At 43.0% G+C, this 8,974-nt stretch overlaps 1 pseudogene; it reads left to right on the top strand.

The window, feature by feature from the left end:
• Nucleotides 1–3,972: 3,972 nt before the first annotated feature.
• Nucleotides 3,973–8,102, top strand: Gm3726 (annotated as a pseudogene).
• Nucleotides 8,103–8,974: the final 872 nt, after the last annotated feature.

The raw sequence follows: 8,974 nt of genomic DNA, 5'->3' as shown, positions 1-8,974 counted from the left end.
CGGGAAGTGCTTGCTGATGGAAGCCTGATATGGCTACCTCCTGAGAGGCTCTGCCAGAGCCGGACAAATACAGAGGCAGATGTTTGTAGCCAACTATTGGACTGAGTGCAGATGTCCCTGATGGAGGATTTGGAGAAGGGAATGAAGAAGCTGAGGGGATTTGCAGCCCCATGGAATGAGCAACAGTGTCAAAATGCCTGATCCCCCGGAGCTCCTGGGGACTAGTCCACTATCCAAAGTATAAACATGGACGGACCCATGGAGCTGGTCTTATATGTGGCAGAGGATAGCCTTGTTGGACATCAGTGGGATGAGAGACACTTGGGCCTGAAGGTGTTTGATACCCAAATGTAGGGGAATGCCATGGCTGAAAGACAGGTGTGGATGGGTGGATGGGGGAACACCCTCATAGAGGCAGGGGGAAGGTGGATGGGATAGGCAGTTTCTGAAGGGGAGATCTGGAAAGGGGAAAACATGTGAAATGTAAATAAAGAAAATATATTTATAAAAAGAGCCTATTAAGAAAAAAAATTATTCACAATCCTCATGGTGTCATTGTCAAAACAGGATCTATATCCACCATCTTTCTATACCTCTGAAACAGAAATTCACCATGCACCCATTATCTATTACAGTTCCCAAACCTTCTCATCTATATTGTGCCAAGCTGGAAATATACTGATATAGTCCAAAGTTTAGGAGTGATCATCCTAAACTTCATTTTCTTATTCATCACTTATGTCTTCCACTCTTTTGTTCTGTGCTTTCCATGTCATGTACTTTACCATGTCCTCTACATCTTCTTTGTCCTATGGTGCTCAGTTTTAAGGCATCTTTAACACCTCTATAATCCTAGTGATTATTCTTGACGTCTATCTCATGTCTCTAGAGCCCTTTTCTTTTATTTTTAAGGACATCTTTACCCAAATAATGTCCCATTCCTTGGCCCTATGTAGCTCAAAGAATTTTATTATGTTCACTTTGCTTCCATTAGCAGGTCTGGCATGTACCACTGAAACACAGTCATTTGTTTACATGACCAAGTATAAACATCACTTGTGTTTTAAGGTTATAGTCCACTTATGGAACTATTGAAATAGATCATAGGAACTTCAGAGTGTTAAATATAATTGGAGGGTGTCACTGAATGCTGTCAATCTTGCTTTTAAGAGTCTCAGGTACTAACCCTGGACTGAATTCAGTGATGGATGACTAAAATTCATCCAGTGATGGCACACTGTACAGTTTGCAGTCTCTGGTCTTTGATCACCCATGGCATTAGTTATCTGTATTTTCTATTTATACTCATTTTGTGTAACTTTAGTAAATTCCTTGCTTTGGTTTGTGTTATCAATGATCAGTTTTAGAGAAGCAGAAAACCCTTGTCTGCATCTGCTCTACAAGTCATAAAGATGACAATCTGCAATTAAATGCTATTCTTGAAGTTATCCACATAGCTATAAGAATTATACATGACATATATTAGATGATCTCTCATATTCACACACACATACTGTCTCTGGTAATCTTCTTACACTCATACACTCATTATGATCTCTCTCTCTCTCTCTCTCTCTCTCTCTGTCTGTCTCTCTGTCTCTTTCTTATCTTTTACACACAGTCCTGTCATTGATATATAACATGGCTACTAATATGTGTGATAATTTGTAAATACTTTATGTAATTTAAAATCACTAAGAGTTTTGAGCAGAGATTTGGGGGGAGTTCTTTTATGATGGAATTGTCTCAGTCATATTATCTACAAACAGAACTATTTTTACTTCTTTTCCTATTTACATCCTTTTCTTTCATTCTCTTATCTTGCTTCCTTAGCTTATGAGATTCACTCAGAGAATTTTATTGAGTAGCAGTGGAGAGACTAAAAGACCCTGTCTTGCTCCTCATTGTAGTGTAATGCTTTGGTTTTTTTTTTTTTTTCCTGATTTACTATTATGTTGGCCGAAGTTTGCAACACGTAGCCTTTATTGTGATGATGTATAAGCTGTCCTTATAATATCCATGGCTTTTGTTGATGAAGTGATGATAGAAATTATTAAGGTTTTTTCTGTATCTGTTGTGGAAATTATTTAAACAGGGTTTCTCTCTGTGTATCCATGATGGCCCTGAACTTACTCTGTAGATTTGACTTACCTCAATCTCAGAGAGACATCTGTCTCTGCATCCCAAGTGCTGGAATTAAAGGCTTTACAGCCTCCTGGCTAAGACAGGGTTTCTCCTTGTTACACTGGATATACTGGAACTGCCTTTGTAAACCAGGCTGGTCTGGAACTCACAGAAATCCACTTGCATCTGTGTCCTGAGTTCCAAGAGTAGGGGCAAGCACTACCACTGCCAGGGTACATCTAAAGTTTTTAATGTGAATTTTTGGGTTCAAACTCAGCAAGGAAAGCCTATTGCTGACAGGGTTGGACTATCTCTCCACCCCACCCCACCACTTTTCTTTCTGTATTAGATTTATCTTGAGACAGGGTCTCATATAGCCTGGCTGGCCTTGAACTCTCTCTGTCAGTTGGAGGTCCTTCAACTTCTTTTGGAAATAAAATAACAAATTCAAGAGACTAGTGATAAATAAGTAGTTTTAAATATACAATCCTGCAGAAAGGGAACTCTAGCATACAGAAAAAGCATGAATCATAAAGGTGCTGATTTGGTACAAGACAGTGGTTTTTAAAATGACCTATAGAGAGTGATTCTGGTTCTCTTCTCTTACAGGACTCTCTATAGGACTTGCATCCCTCTACATACCCTATTTCATTGGCCTAGGACAAAAGCTTCATTCAACAAAACAAAACAAAACAAAACAAAACAAAACAAAACAAAACAAAACAAAACAAAATAAAACAAAACACCCTGGGACTTGAGACTGACTTCTTTATCTGACCAGGCTTAGTAACTAGGTCTATCTCTTTTAACTTGCTGAAAAAAAATGAGGCTAGGCACTAACCTGTTTGTCTGTAATTTATATGAACTGTAGCTCACCTCATTCTAAAAAGGGAGCAAATCAATCTATGTTACACACTCTTTATCTTCCACCAATATCCCCTGAGTTCTGAAAATTTTTCTTTACCATTTGAAATTATCAAGTAGTTTATAAGGTATATGACACAGATTACCAGATAATGTTGCTGTACACAAGTTCAAAGGAATCAAGGAGCATTCTAACTGAGGATGTGTCTGGTTCATGAGACTGTTGTGATTCTCAGCTTTTCTCTTCCCCTGTGTTTGTCTGTGTGCCTGGGTACCAGACGTTTTCCATAGAGATCTCTGTCCAGGCCGGGAAGGAGGGAAGGTTCCAGTGAAGGGATGTGAGTGCAGGCAGGAAGACGAAGTCTCTGACATGCCTTCCAGGTTACTTGGTAACTCTGAGCTGCTCTGAACTGAGTCGGGTCTGGCTGGGCTGACAAAAAGCCAACAATCCAGTGAGGAGTACAGCGGGACATCGCGTATCTCTTCGGGAAAGATCTCTTCCCAAGTGTTACCTACAGCTCTTGGAACAAAAGACCCAGACAAAGGCATAGTTCTCACATACCTTTAATTCCCTGAATGGATTTATATACAGTTCGCGGGGAGGGGGGTGATTCAGGATTTGACAGCCGGTACCTTTCATTGGCTTGGACTGAGAGTTTGGGGAAAACCTTATTTGCATGTGGGAAGGCTTGGTGCTGTTCCTACATGGCTGATAGCCACACGTCTCCTGTGGGGGCTGTGGGGGCAGTAACTTCGACATGAGCCAGGGGTCCAGGAGACATGGTCGAACGCCTGCTGTCCCATGTAGGTGGGAATTACCACCCATCAGGTTCTCCTGGAGTTCAAGATCTAGCCTCAACTGGAAAGCAGGCTGTCTGTGCATAACCCATTGCTCCACATTTGTCCTCTTGATTTTCTTGTTCTGTCTGCCCAGCCTTTCCTTGGGGAGCTGCTGTGCTCTTTCAGAGACAGCTGTTAATCAGAATGCTCTGGCTCTACACAGGCAAGGACTTCATCCAAGGATGTCACGGATTGCTTCCTGGTATGTCCTGTATGGAGGAAGACAAACCAAGTTTATGGGAGAAAGCTGACTCTACAACAGGGTGGAAATGGTGAATACTTGTATCCACAAAGGGGCTAAACTTGTGAGGGTAGCTAAAGGGCACCCCAAAAGCACTAAGAGGGGACTTTGATGTCCTGCCAACACATGGTTCCCTTGGTCTCCTTTTTCACCCAATCCCCAGGGAATGTTGGCCTGAAATTCCACTCTGCAAGGCTAAGGCTAGCCCTCGAACCATGCTGGTTAAGTAGTTGTGAGTGTGGCTGAGTTCCAGACCTGGAAGGAGGCCTACTGGGCTGCACTGTGTATGTGCTAACAGAGTCTCCTGGGCTTTGTCTACTCCCTGGACCCACAGCTGGCCTGATTACTGTTTCCCGGTTTTTCACTGCTCCTAAGTATACACAGACACTGGGTGCAGCAGCCACTGAAGGAGGAACTGGCCCTGCAGCAGTTGGGTCTGCATGCGGTGCTGACATCCACGTATTTGGGCTCTGAGCTACCTGTGAGACCTACCTAGGCACCATGGGCTGCAGCACCTTCTGCTTATCAACAAGGCAGGTGAGACTCAAGACCAGACTGGGGCTGCTAGCTCTCATATCAATGCTGCTTGGGCAGGTGGAGGGCAAGTCCCCAAAAGTACAAACTCCAAGAGGAGAAAGGATTTACTAGAGTCACTGCCAGTGTGAACTAACTGGGTTTTCTAAAGTACCTCCCGGTGGGTGTGTGAGTCAAGGTATCTTGAACAAATCCCACTGTTTTTCTAAAGAGCTTTCATGTGTATTCTTAGGTTGCATTAGCGGTATCTGCAGAGGTGAAGCAGAGGGATAGTAATTAACTATGAGCAGGAACTGTGGAAGGCTGAGGGAGAAGAGAGCCATTTCTTCAATTTTGAATTTTTGGAGGAGTGTTGGGGACACTCTTGGTGCTATTTCCAAAGGCTTCCTGAATCTGAATTATTTAGCTGAGGTGAACAACTACTTGGCTCTGAACATGACCTCCATTCTCTGCTTAACCTGGCATACCCCGAATTCCTTCACAGATAGCCCTGGCCTCAGCAAGTTACCTTCTCATCTGTGTGCATGGCAGCCCTTCAAGAGCTTGGGTCTTTACTGTGCAGGGAAGGCTGCCTGAGACATGTTATACCAGGTCCTGGCTGTTGAAGAAGCCAGCATGAGGGTGCTGAGCTATGCCCAGGGTAGGTGGCTGTTACTGACACTGCTGACCCCAGAACTATCTGGTATCCTCTGGGGGCTGAGAAAGGATGGGAGTTTGATCTTTATTCTTAGTAAAGAATTCAAAGACTATAGTGCCCCTCCCTCTGGTCTTGGCTCCTCACTTTGCAAGAAAAATATAGACTCCCAAGAAGTTGAATTAAGTAGGGGTAGAGTTACACAGTCTTAGGAGTTTCTTGATTGGCAGGTGTCATAAAACACCCATACACATAAATAGGAATTAAAATTAAAAATAAATAACAAATGTTTTTGTATGTTTAGCTATCTGCTTTTCAGTCTCAAGGGAGGCACTATTCCTCCATATATCCTCAGCATTCAGCAAAGCAGTATGGAGGCTGGACTCAATAAATGTTCAAACCAAGCAAATAAACATTGTTGAGTGGTGAGTATCTCAGGTTGAGCTGTGCTGAAATCATTAAGTGGAATGGAGAAAAGGCACTGGAATGTACAAGAGAAGGGCCTGTTCTAATGGAAATTAAAGGGCATTTTGTTTTCTCACACCTGTGATTTCAGTGTTTAGAAGGTGGGAGAACATGTGGGAGAATGTGTAAGCAACCAAGGGTGATATTCAGTTGTCTCTATCTCTTTGGACAAGGACAGGATCCTGGAATACAGAGGCAAAATGGTTTCAGTCTAAAGATCAAGTAAGGCAGGACCAGGATCCAAGCTTATTTCTAACTTCTCAATTTGTATTAGTCAGGTTTCTCTAGAGTCACAGAATTTATGGATCGTCTCTAAATAGTAAAGGAATTTATTGATGACTTACAGTCTGCAGTCCAGTTCCCAACAATGATTCAGTAGTAGCTGTGAATGGAAGTCCAAGGATCTAGCAGTTACTCGGTCCCACACGGCAAGCAAGCAAAAGGGGGAGAGCCAGCCTCCCTTCATCCAATGTCCTTATGTGGTCTCCAGAAGAAGGGGTAGCCCAGATTAAAGGTGTGTCCCACCACACCTTTAATCCCAGATGACCTTGAATTTGGAGATCTCCCTGTCTTAATCTTCTGGAATCCATAGCCACTATGCCTCAAGATCTCCATACCAAGATCCAGATCAGAAATTTCTATCTCCCAGCTTCCAGATAAGGGTCACTGGTGAGCCTTCCAATTCTGGATTGTACTTCATTCCAGATATAGTCAAGTTGACAACCAGGAATAGCCACTACACAATCTATGCTGAATTTCCTCATATTATCTAGCATGTACCATTTACACAAATCCAAGATATCTCTTGTTCCAGCATTCAACTCACTTGCTCTGGGATCAGCCTAGGCTGCTTTAGACAACAGTGATCACATGTAAACCATAGCTAGGAGGGGAGCCATTTCCAGAAGAGCACAGAGCTAAGTTAGCCCTCTGGAGGCTGTCCCAGGATTCATGCAGGAACTGAGAGACTCCCAAAAGCATGAAGACAAGTAGTGGCCAACCTAGATTAAATTTCAGTCTCCTGAAGAATGTTCTAACAGGTTTCAAAGATAGAGAAATCTGTACAGATATCAAGCCTGTCCCCAGAAGTGCTCAAGGAGATAAAACTGGGTATGGTAGAGCACTTGAGAGGTGGGATCAGTAAGCTCTCGCTACACAGCAAGCTAGAGGCCAGCATGGGCTACAAGAGACTATCTCAAAACACAAGAAAGAGGGAGACAAGCAAGGGAGGAATCAAGCTAGAGGAGATTCGAATGTTGGCAAAATATTCTTCCAGTCCTTGTGTTTCATGATTTTTCTGTCCCTAAAACACCATTAATGTTTGACAGCCTTCATCAGCAGTAAGGAAACATTTTTCAGAAATGAAACTAAACATGACAAAGTTTGTTAGAAAGTGAGAAGCCATGTGTGTGTGTGTGTGTGTGTGTGTGTGTGTGTGTGTGTGGTGAGTGTTTTTCCAACATGTCCATCACAACAATGCACTTCCTGCACTGACTAGAAGAGAGCATCAATCCCTTATAACTGGACTCACAAATAGTTGTCAGCTGCCATGTTGGTACTGGAAACAGCAAATGCAATTAACTGGGTGACATCTATTTCTTTATTCCCTACATTTAACTTTTGGTGAGGATTTGAACCAGATCCTCATGATTGTACAGAAAGCACTTTATCAACTATGTCCTCAATATGGGACATTTGAGAAGCCATCTAAGTCCAGAAAATTGCCACTAGATGAGTTTATCAGAGGGATGGAATGTGGTATTGAAATAAGTAGAAAACCAAGATTGTAACATGTACCTGATTGTCAGCGTCCAAAGATGCCAAAGGTCTCACCTGGTCCCTGGTTGGCTGTAGGTGGAGTGGAGATCCTGCAGGGTTACTTATCTGTTAATATAATGGAAAAATCAGAAGAGATATTATGTTGGCAAGAGATGATGAGCATGATTTTAAACAATACATAATAGACTTTAGCCTTGAATCCAAAACTCAGTGGTATTGTGGTATAGTGGCCATCACCTACAATACCAGCACTGGAGGACTAAGGAAAAATGATCCCACATTTCAAGAATACATAGAGAGAACATAACTAAAACAAACTCTTAAGAGGCAACATAAGAGAGCCTTGGGGCCAACCTGAAACATCTCTAATCTTCACAAACCACAGGGACTACAACCTCTGATCCTATCTTGCACTTTCCACCCACAAGGTTCCCTGGACCCTGATGTGTAGCAGTTGGCTTGGGAAACCTCCATGGACCCAGTGTTAAGGAGAGATGACTGCAGATGTTGAAGTCTGAGTGGGAGCTGGTTGATTGTGGGAAGTCAACCCCTAAACTGCTGAGCTTCCTGCAGAAAAACATCTTCCTTTCTGGAGCCGTCATGGACTTCTTAAACAATTAAGCCCTTGTCCTGTCACAATGCACCCCACCTCAACCCTGCCTAACACAAATATCAGCCCTAAGATCCAGCCAGCCAGGAGCTGCTAGCACTGCCCATCATGAGAAGTCTTCTACAGTAGGTTGAGAGAGAGCTGAGGTATATTGGAGTTCTTTGTCTCCAGGAAGAGAACTTTAGAGTTGGGAAGAGAAGGAGAAGCAGAAACACTGCAGAGATTAGGTTGAATCTCTTGTCCGTGTTCAGCTTGTGGGGTCAGGAAGTTGAGATCCAATGCATAGAGAGGACCAATGATGTCACATGTGGATGGCCCTTGAACTTCATACCTTTGTTGTTCTGCCTTCATCCTGTGGTATTCACTGGTCTCCCTTGATCCTAGTTCAAATACACAGTTATGAGGCAAATTCATGAATTCCTGATAGCCACTTCTAGAAGGTCCAGGAGTGATGCCTTGGTTCATTAAACAGTGTGTCCTCAAGAATGTGAGTGCTCTTCATTTCCAGAGCTTAGCCAGAGAAGCTTCTGCCTTCTTTCATGGACATCCACATAGTGGTAAGCACAGGTCCAAAGTCATCAAGATGGATATCCCAGGACACCTATGATATTCTCATGCTTCTGGTCCTATGGAATCATCTGTACTGACATTTTCTTGAGGATTCTAGAGCTAGTCAATGAGGATTGTCCTCATAGACCAACACAGAGCAAATAGTGCTGACCAGTGAGATTTTGATTTCTTTTTCTACATGTGGACTAGCTGGCAGTGTTGTGAATAGGTGTCAGCTCCTCATGCAAGATTCTTGACACTGTCCCTGTGGCCCTTGTTTTGCTGTGGTGCAGATTCAGGACCACCATACCTTTGGGAAAGAAGTGCGAGGAGC

This window comes from Mus musculus, chromosome 7, assembly GCF_000001635.26.
Source record: "Mus musculus strain C57BL/6J chromosome 7, GRCm38.p6 C57BL/6J".
Classification (NCBI taxonomy): Eukaryota; Metazoa; Chordata; class Mammalia; order Rodentia; family Muridae; genus Mus; species Mus musculus.
Note: the sequence above shows the minus strand (reverse complement) of the source record. Positions and strands in the feature narration are given on the sequence as shown.